Source organism: Gymnodraco acuticeps, unplaced genomic scaffold (assembly GCF_902827175.1).
Source record: "Gymnodraco acuticeps unplaced genomic scaffold, fGymAcu1.1, whole genome shotgun sequence".
Taxonomy (NCBI): domain Eukaryota; kingdom Metazoa; phylum Chordata; class Actinopteri; order Perciformes; family Bathydraconidae; genus Gymnodraco; species Gymnodraco acuticeps.
The window spans coordinates 110,447-123,286 of NW_022990664.1; the positions used below are offsets into that span (position 1 = coordinate 110,447).

General features: G+C 38.9%; 1 long non-coding RNA gene across 1 annotated transcript; it reads right to left on the reverse strand.

The window, feature by feature from the left end:
- Positions 1-8,841: 8,841 nt before the first annotated feature.
- LOC117554955 lies at positions 8,842-11,736 on the reverse strand. Its single transcript, XR_004570338.1, has 3 exons — positions 11,613-11,736; positions 10,059-10,182; positions 8,842-8,951 (listed from the first exon to the last, which is right to left on the reverse strand). It is a non-coding gene; the product is annotated as an uncharacterized LOC117554955 (long non-coding RNA).
- Positions 11,737-12,840: the final 1,104 nt, after the last annotated feature.

Here is a 12,840-nt window from a genome sequence, read left to right on the forward strand (position 1 = left end):
CCGAAGTTCAATAAACATCCCAGTCCTCTATGCTGAAGTTGCAAAAACACCACGATCTTATGATCAGTTTCCCAGTTACACTGAAAATGCCCGAATAATGCACTTTGTTGCAGTTAACTAGAACGAGATTGATGCACAGCCAGCGAAGCCAGCGGTCGACTGAAATCATCACGTTGCTCAACTTTATTTATGGAACCTTTTCTAGATCTTGCTTGTGAGTTAGATAGTTATGTCTAGCTACTATCCATCAAGCTTGCTAGATCAGCACAATACTTTTGAGCTAGATAACGTGAGCTAGACCAATCGCCCAGGAAAGGTGAATTGTTTTCAATTTGATATTTGAGGCTCATTAGCTAGCTGGGTAGCTAACCAACATGTATCTAGCAAATGTTTAGCAAAATATTAGAACGTTAGGTCTACTGTAATAGCCTCACTTCTAATATTTTGCAAAAACATTTGCTAACTAGCACTAGTGTTTTGCAGTTAGTGATGTAGCCTAGACCAGGGGTTTTCAAAATGTGGGAAGGTGAGCCTCCCCTCAGAGAACATAAGAACAGCCGCGCACCCCCTCCCAATTATTATTGCTATCATTATTATTATTGTTGTTGTTGTTATAATGCAAGGGTATTATTATCCAGTGGGAAAAAAAAGTAACCACTTTGATTTAACTAGGCCAGTGCCTAGTTAAATCAAAGTGGTTACTTTTTTTTTGCTCGGCAGTGTAGTTTGACACACTGTCTTTCTCAGGACTTAAAACGTTTTTTTGGGGCGGACCCCCACAAAGAAAAACATATATTTACACACGTAATGTCATTATCTTAACAGTTTGTTTTGCTCATCGAGTCATCCGTGAGCAGAGCATCAAATTGGCATGCCTATAACAGCTGAATGTGGCGATTACCATCTTGTTCAGCAAAACGCCTCACAAACTTATTACAGGGTTCTTACACCTTTTCCAAAGTCAAATTCAAGGACTTTTCAAGCATTTTCAAGGTGCATTTTCAAGCTTTTCAAGCATCTTACAGCTGTTGTAAATTACATATTATATACACATACTTATACTCAAATGATTATTTCCCTACCTAACATTAAATCAGATGTTCTTTATGCTATAAACAACCAAATGTGTGTTTCGTGATAGCATTCTACATGAGGATGACAAATTAAAGAAAATAAAACTAAGTTTAATATTTCAAAATTAGTGATCTGTACGTAGACATCCCATATAACCTGGCTGAGCCAATATAAAACAATCAGCCACATTTTCAATACATTATTGATTACTATTTTTGAGGTACTTTTAGGTTGGCAGTAAACATAAGTCAGAGGTGAATGGTGTACTTTTCCTCCACTACATGTATTTAATACCTTCAGTTACTTTACATATCTGGATTGATGATGTGAAATCTAATCAAGTGTTAAATCAGACTTTAGTTTCACCTGGAGTAAATCCACAAGCTACCCTCCAGTATACAAAGTCATTCAAACTAGCTGCACCTTTACCAGCTTTGAGAACACTTTAATGATCAATCATTATAAAACATATCATATATATTATTCTGAAATGGACCAATCTGCACAATGACTACTTGTACTGTCGCTACTTTAACTATATTTTGATGATAACACTTTTCTACTTTTACTTGAGGAACATTTTGAATGCAGGACTTTTACTGTATAACAGAGTATTCCTACACTCTGGTATTTCTACTTTTACTCAAGTACAAGATCTGAGTACTTCTACTTTTACTCAAGTACAATATCTGAGTACTTATACTTTCACTACAAGATCTGAGTACTTATACTTTTACTCAAGTACAATATCTGAGTACTTATTCCACCTTTGGTAGCGTATTAGCCTGAATTGTAGCCACAAAATCACGCAGAGCTGCATAAAAATAGACTCACAATGGTAACAAGTGGAAACTAATATTTACAAATGTGTACAATGATTTTTAGGTAATTTTGACTACTCAAGACACCTGACATATACATCTTCAAAGGAAGACTGTGTTCATTCTACAATTACATGGGATTAAAGCAAAATGTAGTTTTACTTGTATAATACTTCAATTTTATATAAAAGACAGTTTGTTTTCATCTGTTTTCAAATAAACAAAGTATTGGCTTTCAGAATATTAAACTTGTTTCGGCAAATTCAGATGATAAATACAACTTTGAAGCTTGTAACGGCATAATTACAAGCAGAGAACGGAATAATTTAACGTCACAGCAAGCATAACAACAGCCGGTGTTTCTTGTGAATGTTTCCCCGGTACACAAACGCAAAAATACACAAACACACTCGCAAGCTTCCCCCAGACCAGTAATACAAACGCAAATGTGTCTTCGGGTCAATGTGACTGATTTCGATAGAGCAAGTCACATTTGGTTTAGGCACGAAACATACTACCAGTAGAAATACATTGCTTTCAAAATCGCTCTGTGTCGAATCAATAGATCATATTTCGTGACTATAACAAGAAATGCTGTGAGTGCTTCATCCGCTTCATCCTCTGAACACCACAGGATGGTGACTGTAACGCACATAACATAGGTACGCTCCTCTGAAATGATTGTCCCCTGCAATTATTATTATCCCTCATCGAGTTCGCTATTTAGCTTGCTAACGTTAGCTTAAATAAACGTAACATGCAACGTTAGCCTAATCTAAAATGCTCTACTGCAGCGTACCTTTCATGTGGCTCGTCAGCGCAGACTCTCGCATCGTTATTTTTGCAAACTTTGCAGGAGGCTACTCGTGGGCTTGACCCTCGTCTTAGCCATGGCTTGTATTTGTCTTCTGCTAGCCAACGCTCGTTGAAAATGGCAACCTCCTGGCATACTGTCATCTATCACTCATCAGAATGCTCAGGTCACACACGTAACACAAACACTTGCAGGTCACGCGGATAGCGCGGGAAGGCCGGAGCAGAGATGTTTTATGTAAAAGCGAAGCAATTAAGACTTCTTCCGACTTCCGACTTCTTTATTTTCTTTTAATCTAAAACGCGAAGTAAAGCATTTACAATTTCAAGCACTTTATCCCAAATTCAAGCACTTTTCAAACCTTGAAAACACCTCGTACAATTTCATGCATTTTCAAGGATTTCCAGCACCCGTACGAACCCTGTTATTAAGATCTAAAGCTATGGTGGGTTTTGATTCAATGCTGAGTACAGCCAAACTTGACAGTCTCTTCTCTGTCATTGTAGACCGCAAATACCTCATTCCTTCTGTGTACTTGGGTCCGAATGCGCCGTCCTGTTCAAATGATATCGCCGGCAATCACAGTTCCTCGCTCGCGCCAGGGCCGGGGGAGGGGTTACAAGGATCGCGTCTTGTGCTGCATTCACTTGCACTCGGACATTAGGGATTTTCTCTCATAAATGTCCGATGAGCCACAACTTTTATTTCAAAACAAAGCTGACGTTTTCAGCCAGACGCTGTCTCCTCTTTCACTTTAGGTAACTTCACTAAAAATCGATCCATGTTGCCGCTCGCATTAAGTTAGCTGAAGTTAACTAGCTAGACTTCACTGTTTCTCGTTATTTTTTTCTCACGCTGCGCCTCCCCTGAAGCTCTCTGGCGCCCCCCAGGGGAGGCGCGCCTCACACTTTGAAAACCGCTGGCCTAGACCAGTGGTTCTCAAATGGGGGTACGCGGACCCCTAGGGGTACGTTGGAGTACTGCAGGGGGTACATGAGATGTATTTGTATGTTAATGAAAACAAATAAAATACCAATTTTAGGAAATGTAACGAAGTTTGAGCAGTGTAGGTTTTATATTAACAGAGTTACACATATTTCAAAACGCGAAGTGTAATAACTGCAGTGGCCTTCCTGTCACTGAGAATAACAAAGATCCTCAGTGAAGCACAAGCCCATGTTTCTCACTACATTGTAAGTACAACTTATTAAAAAGATCAGTTCAACGCAACTAATGTCGTCTTAGTGTTATTGCATGATGTTAAAATTGGTTTGCCATGAATTTAGTGATGGATTGTAAACATTTGAAATGTAGCATTTAAGTGTTTCTCAGTTACAAGGTTGTTGTTTTAATAAATCCGACACTGATGGTGCAGCACCGTACCTCTTTATATAGGCATTTCTTCCCTAACAAATTGTTTTTGTGCTGATCAGGGGGTACATGGCTGAATTTTTTTTTCAAAGGGGGTACATTATTGAATTTTTTTTGAGAATGACTGGCCTAGTCTATGCCACACCATTAGCTAGAGCTAGCTCGCAGCTTATTGGGATTTTATACTAGCTAGACAGGCATTGTTTTGATATAATAAATTAAGCATTATTGTTAGTTAAGCATATCAGCCACTTTTAACTCTCTGTCTCTTTCTATCTCATTGCAGATGGCTGCACTAAAGAAAAGGGCAACAAGTGCAGTTTGGGGTATTACACTCAAACAACACAGGGGAAGGCAGTCTGCAAGACATGCAAAGTAAGTGTCAGCATGGGATCAACAAGTGGTCAAAACTGAAACAACATCTTACATTTCTTTTCACACAATACATCTCCTTGCAGTGTCAACGCTAATTCGGCTGACTTTTATATTTGATCCAATTGGTAGATAGGCTGTATTTATACCATAACGGTGCAGAGCTGAGAGAAAGGGACACCTGGTGGTTAAAGCACGTTATTGAATTGTATTATTTTATTATTAGATATTAATAGGAGGATGTGCAAAACAGACAAACTAATAAGGCTTAATTTAAACATTAAAGAGTACTTTAGGTTAAGGTCTTCTTTTGAATAAGAAAAAAGCTTTGGGGGTATAGAAGAAGAATATGGAGGGATGAAACCCTCTTTAATGGTCACACATGCAGAGCACACAACACACACAGTGACATTTGTGAACAGATAAGATAAGAACAGATAAATATTAAGATAAGATAAGAACAGATAAATATTAAGCCTGACAAAGTACTTAATATATTGCTTTCCTGCACTGTTAACTATGTTTAAGCACTTATTTTAGCTGATATTATACATATGTATTATACTCTTATAAGATGTATGTAAATAGTATAAGAAATGTGCAGAATGACAGTTTAATGGTGGAGGTATACACACATATTCATAGATGATTCATAGAACCTGCTATCCAAGTTTTTCATTCATTGCATAACTACACCGTAGTTGTATATAATATGATATGTCAATAAACCTTAGCTTAGAAAATCTTGAAATCTTGAAAGGGATGTGCAAACTAGTCATTATATATAGTCTTTAATTAACTATTAGTAGAGAATAACGAGTAATGAATATACTTTATAGGGATCCTATTAATAACTAATAATAAAACAATACAATTCAATAACGTGCTTTAACTGGTGTAAATACAGCCTATCTACCAATTGGATCAAATATAAAAGTCAGCCGAATTAGTGTTGATACTGCAGGGAGACGTATTGTGTGAAAATAAATGTAAGATGTTGTTTAATGGCTGATATATTTATGATCCACGTCACGTTTTCAGTTTTGGCGGCAGTTCTCATGTTTGTCTAGAAGTCTTCTCAGCAGGGCTCTATAAATAGAGAATTACGGCAGATATGTAATACTTAATGCAGCTGAACCGTGTATTACAATGCCGTTATGTGATGACTGTCAAAGAGAAAAGCAAGCACACTCGGAATAAAGTATTATTTTATTTTAAAAAAACGTTTTCAGATTTCACATCACATAAACACCAAATCCCAGCATGCATTGCGGCTAAACCATCCAATCATCGAGCTGAGGATCTTGCCTACGTCTGTTTCCGGTTCCACATCCACACGTATGGATTAACATCGATTTAATACATTAATGTAGCCTTTGTTTCTGCTAAAAGAGATGTCGACCAGCTGAGGCAACAAGAAAATCGGCGTAATCGAGTGTGACTATTAAAAAATACATCATTACGTCGGGGTAGCATTTGCTTGGCATTTCCGGTTATCTCTCCACTGGTTAACAATACCGTGTAACTGTCACGTTTGAAGGGACGAAATCATGACATCTTCACGTCTCCCAGCATGGTAAATCGTCACATGTTCACGTCTTGCCGTGATACCGGGTTGGCCAGAACACAACCTAGTCCAGGCTTTCCCGACCAGGTGGAACTCATTGCTCCACATGCTGCAAAGAGCACTGGAGCAAAAGCGTGCTCTTAGCATCTACGTCGGCGAACACGGAGGATTTGCCTGTCCTAATTCTCACCAGTGGGACATTGTGTCCAATTTGGTCGAAACTCTCATCCCAATAGAGGAAGTGACACAAGAGGTGAGCCATAACAACTCCTCAGCGTTCTGCATCATTCCATGTCTGACTGTGCTGAAGATGCTATTTCAAGGTAAAGGGCCCTTGACACAAGGCATCAGAACACTCAGGCAAGTCATGAGGGAGAGCCTGGTCAAACGTTTCTCAAAATTGGAAGAAACAAAGATGGTGGTGCTGGCATGTCTCTTAGATCCTCGCTATAAGAATCATGTATTCTCCTCTGACGGGACACTGACCAAGGCCAAATAATGGCTGAAAGAGGATGTGACCAATCAAGAAGAGCCTGCTGCTACAGAAGGAGTCAACAAGGAAGAGCCTGCTGCTGCAGAAGATATCAGTGAGGAAGAGCAGACTGCTGCAGAAGGGACCAATGAGGAAGACAGAAGAACCCCCAAAAGGCAACGGAGAGAACAGATATCTTGTCGTAGCCGTATTGATGACATGTGCAGTTCTCTTCTAGCATCCCACGCTGATGTTGGCTAAATCCTGCCTCAAGGATGAGTTACATCTGTACCTCAAGGAGCCAGTGATCGACAGGCGTAAGGGGGATCCACTCCAGTGGTGGAGACATAATGAAGGGCGCTTCTTTGAGGATGGTGGGCAAGAAACTTTGTTTCAAGTTGCCACACAGTATTTTATACAAGTTTTTCACCTATTCTCTTATTTTTTTGTAACTATAATGATCATAGAAAGGTGTGCTTTTACCTCACTGAGCTGAGGTTATCAGAGCCGCTCAGTCTTTCAGGAGAGAGCTCTCTAAAGCTCTCCCCCCCGCGGCCGCTTACACAGTAAATTCCAATGTTAATAAAAGCTGTATACGTTTTTTGGGAGTTTGATTTATTTTAAATGAACACAAATACAAAATTAAAACCTATAATTGCACACTAAAACCATTATTTAAAAAAAAGAACAATTTCACATAAACCTCTGGTTTTTACTGGGGATGGGGCAGTTCAATTTGATTTTGATGGCGGGGGGGGGGGGGGGTGTGCCATAGTTTATTGGCGCTGTACGCAATATAGGCGTAGTTCTATGCCAAGGGCCGGCCCTGCCCGAGAGAATCCGGGTGCGACGGGTAGTTTTTTTTCACAAAAATGTGTTTCAGGGCTTCTTAATATTTAAAAACCTATTAATGTGTCATACCAGATTAACGGGACAGGGGAAGCAAACACAGATCACAACACGTAGCATTACGGAGCAAACACGGGAGATCGTCTCACCTTAGCTGTTATTCTGATCAAAAGTCGTGTTCAATGGCATTAAAACGATAACAATGCTGCTGAGGGTTAATCTATAGGTCCAATGTGTCTGTCACTTTGAAAACATTATTGATAATCCATAATTCCCTTTTTATGTAAAAATCGGAGAATAAATATTAGCTGCTAATGGTAGAGTGTATGCAGCTTCCGGTTTTGGCTACGCGTCACTCTCACTCCTTATTTGGTAACGTGTATGTGGAACCCCCTCTCAATTATATTGGCTCTAGTCTAGCGGTTAAAAAGAGATGTCAACCATCAAAATCGAGCAAGGGGAACCAGAGGTAGGTCAAAACCACCCAAATGACCCCAGAAGTGGGTTTTTTTTTCTAAATCTCTGTAAAAAGGTCAAATGTCACTTATTTTTGCATCAATCTTGATACAGGGTACTTATTATATGTTACAGTTAAGCTTTTAGTCTACTACCCCATCATTCAAGGGTGGTTTTCACTATAAGTAATGTGTTTATTTTGGACGGACACTATAATTTACATTTTTTTACTATGTTCAATCTGAATTTACTTTAAAATAAAAAAAAATCTATATTGATTCTGACTTTTCTACATCCAACTCACAGGTTTATCATTGCTGTGATAAAAAAGATTATTAATTTACCCCTTTTAGAAGGGAAGATATGGTCATTTGTTCTGGGAATGTCATTTTCGAGCCTGAGGCCTGAAAAACAGGCTTGGGGCTCAACTGGTTAAACATATGCTTAAAGGCATTTCAACGAAGTTGTGTTGGAGTTTGTGTTCTACTTTTTGACACCAAGATTTCCTGATTTTACTGCCAATGTATATCGGTTCCAAATATCGGTTTCCTTGATTACTAATAATCTGTATCGGTATCGGCCTTGAAAAAACCATATCGATCGATCCCTAGATAAAACCTCACAATTGGAGTATAAGTATTTAGGGCTGGACTGTTAACAATAACTTGAAGTTTGGGGCTGTTTGAACCATGTTCATGGAAGTTATAACAATATGTTCCATGAACAATGTACAATGTTCACTGCAGTGAGTATGTGTGAAATTAGTTGCCTAAAGTTGCACATGAGATTCAAAATGGCTGACTTCGTGTACATTTTTGGGCATTCCTGCAAGAGACCTTTTTGTTTGTGTCCACTGTAACATATACGTACATATGAAATTACAGTAGTCTACATAGGTGGCAGGTTTGTACTTGAAAAATGGAAGTGAACGTGGCTTACGCAATTTTTCACACCCAATCATGATACTAATATCAGATTGCAATTTTCTAATATTAATTCATCCTAATAAATGTTTGTCACAGCTTACCTGTATAGTTTCTGTCATTACCTTGAAAATTAGGCCTTATTCTTGGGTCATAGCTGACCATCAGACGGTTCAAGATGTTGGAAGTGGAGTTAGCCGGAACCTGGGCCAAATCTTCTGGGGACAACTGGCTGTTAATTAGGAATGAGAATTAGAATTCAAATTTAAAACACTTGAACATTATAATGTGTTTCTATTTTCCATAAAAAAGCTTTTTACATGTGCAATTACTGGAAAGAATCAGAAAAAAAGTAATGTATGCATTTAACAAAATGCTAGGACTCTTCAGACTCATGGCTCTTGCTTGTTCCCCGGGCGCCACATAATGGCAGTCCACTGCTGCTAACACTACGATGGGTCAAATGCAGAATGTAAATGTCCCCTCTTTCAGGGTATATAAAAAAAATATTGCAACATTTTGAGCCAGGCTTAAATGCCTGCTGTTAAAATGTCACCATTATTATTAATTGTTATATACTGTTATGATACTTGTTTATAAATAGGCTATAACGAGGAGCTGGTGTAAATATACAGTGGCTCGAAATAAGTTGTAATGAGTGTAAAAAGTGTCGTTTTGCGGTGGTTGTCGATCAGGTAGTAAAGGTTTGGTGGTTTGATTCCTGGACTCTTAGTTTAACAAGTCTTTGGACAATATGCTGAACCCCAAATGGCTCCAGATGGCATAGTCACTCACTAGTGTGTGTGAATGTGAACTGATGGTGGCACATTGTATGGTAGCTTCTGCCATTGTGCATTTTTGTGTGCGAATAGGTAAATGCTTACTTGTGACATAAATGCACAAATACTAAATAAGCAAGGTATAAATAAATTCCATTTACCATCCATTTCACAGAAAAATAAGAAAATAAACAGCACCATCTGTGGCAGTCCCAATAATTGGTAAATGTGCATACGTTTGATGACAGATTGATGAGTACCCTGCGTACATATTTTTGTGTAAATGTTTCCAGATCAATTGCAAGCATTTACCCATTTACATCGACACATTTTATTAGCAAAAATCAATAAAAAGCAAAGATATTAGAAATAAAAACGCTTTTTTACCTGTAATATAAAATGTTCTTACCTTGTCATGTTACCTTGCTCATTTTCTGCAAATGCAATGTGCTTGTATATGTGTATGAAATAATATCTGCATAATGTAACATAGTGGGGAAATGTTAAAAGTGATGGTCACATATAGAGATACATTTGGAGAATATGCTATAATTACTTACGATGGACAGACCACTTGCTTGCCTTTCTTTCCCTTCGATTTTCCGTCTTTGCTTTTGGTCAGTTGGCAAAAAAACAACAGCAAAAGCAGAAATATCACCGGCTTCCATCCAGCAGCCATGATACCTACAAGAGAGTTAAAGGCACCCTTAACACATGAACACATACAACTATAACATAATGTAAAGGGGGAGACCGAGGGGATGACACACAGCACATGGTCCCGGGTGTGTTCCGATTCATGTGTTCATTTATGATTGCAGCCGGTTAAGATGAAGCTTACTTTTAATTACTGTATACACTGCTGAGTGGCTTAACCCTTACCCAATTGATTTTAATCATTATCAATAGCAAATATTGTAAAAATAAGATTCACAAAATAATTTTAAAATAATTGCACTTAAGAAAGTAATTTATTACATTTCCTCTGTGAAAGTAAGAGATACAAAATTGTGATTCAATGCTATTAAGTTGTGATTAATTGTGACCTGGAGAAACAGCTCTGTGAGCTGCTTGGATTGCAGTGGGCATCGTCTTCAGTCAAATATTTTAGTTTATGAGCAAAAAAACTCCACAAAACTCTTTTAATTACCGCAAAATGAATGTGTGTCGGGGAGAGAACACAAGGAGTTTAGCCTTCCCAGACCAATAACATGCACAAACACCAATATAACACATTAGAGGAAAGGGAAAAAACATAATAGGGTCTCTTTGATGCACTGATCTGGTATACACTAAGATCAAAATAGAAAGGCTAGATCAAGAGGATAGACAATCTTGTACCTTTATACACAATTTTAGCATTAAACCATTTGGAGTTATGATTTCACAGTGTGGATTTACTCCATAATTGTGCTGTTTCTGAAGATAGAACCTTCACAACAGTTCCTGCTGTTAAATGTCTGAAAATATTTGTAAAAAATATATATATTATAAAACATGAGTCACTCAACCCCTCGCCCCCCATAATGTCAATGCAGCCCATTAGCCCAGCATGCCAAATAATAGTGAGAGAAACTAGCGGGATGGGGAGAGGTAAAGAGAGGGGACTGTAGACTGTGAGGGATGGGTGGGGGGTTGGACTGCGGCGTTAAGACTATACTGTCGATTCGATGACACAGCTCTCTGAAGCTGTTATCGTCACATACGCACACACATAAACTGTTCTCTAAGCTATAAGCTAGCAGGACAACTGTAAAAAGTCAGATAAATGTAATTCCACGCAGGTATGAAACTGGTTCTCTTATAGTCAAACATGATAAGGACAGGAAAGAAAAAAATCTTCTATGTTTTGTCTTTCAGTCTGAGGTAGTAAGACCTAGTAAATCATTTACTGCTATATTTATCTCTACACATATATACACACACACACACACACACACACACACACACACACACACACACACACACACACACACACACACACACACACACACACACACACACACACACACACACACACACACACACACACACACACACACACAGATGACCGCGACTGCAGAGGAGAACAGTAAAGGATAGAAAGAGACATTGCTTATTTTTTCTATTCTTACCTCTAGTGTGTCAGACCATCAGCTCTGCTGCATTACAGTGAGTCGTGGTTAGTCACTGAGATGCCTGCCTGTGTGTCCTCTCTGTCTCCTCTACCTCTCCCTCTCTCTTTCCCCTTGCTCTCTCTCTCCCCCCTCTCTCTGCTTTGCTCTTCATCTGCACTGCTCTGGAATCCTATTGCAAGTTCCTCTGTGCCTGCCCTGGGGGTAGTATCACATCAGTTTTGCTATCATGTATAACAAATATAAAAGAAGAGATAAATAGGAAAAAATATAAATTAATTATAATGTAAAAACATTCTGTTGCTTTAGTATACAGAATGATAAAGAATGCTGTTAACTATTTTACAACCAAGGTCACAGATCACAATATCTATCATTCAATACCAATTATAATGCATTATCTCTGGGTAGTATTATAAACAGTATGGAATATTAATGTATTAACCTGAGAGTGCAAACTCCTGTCAACCGAAACGGCCAAGCCCTTCACTTGCGCAACTTTAATTCTTAAAAACCTATAATTAAAATGGGGGAGTTGTACAAAAATGCAATCCCTTCACAGTTTTCACAAGTAGGGAAATTGGCTATTGAGACCAAAACTGCGTATTACTAGGCTCTTAACATGTTAATTACTGCTGTGCAGAGATGGAGTACTCGAGTGCCGATTTTTGAGACTCGTGACTCGACTCGGACTCGCGAACTGATTGACGCCACTCGGATTTGGACTCGTGAATTCTCGCGCACGATGACTTGGACTCGTGAATATTCCCCCCCACGATGACTCGGACTCGACTTGTACATTGACGCTCCGACTTGGACTCGGACTCGTGAATTTTTCCGCCCACGATGACTTGGACTCGCCTTGTACATTGACGCTCCGACTTGGACTCGGACTCGAGCAAGTTTTCTCTGGAGTCTGATGTCCTCTATCCTGGCTTGTGCACCTGTGAGGCGAGTTCACGTAATGGCCCCCGCTGTTCCAGTCTAAACATGTCTAGGACACACCCCGCATCATGCTTTATGCTTTCACACATTCTGCTTCCACATTGGAAAAGAGCAGCGCAAAATGCTCGTTATGTGGAAACAAGATTGAAGAGAAGGCTCCGTAACACATTACTCTAAGGATCGAGTTCAGACATATAGGCTGTCTTGAACACTATCATCAGAGTAACGTGATCTAATCAATAAATAAAGATTCAGCCGATAACACGAAAGCACATGGTTACTT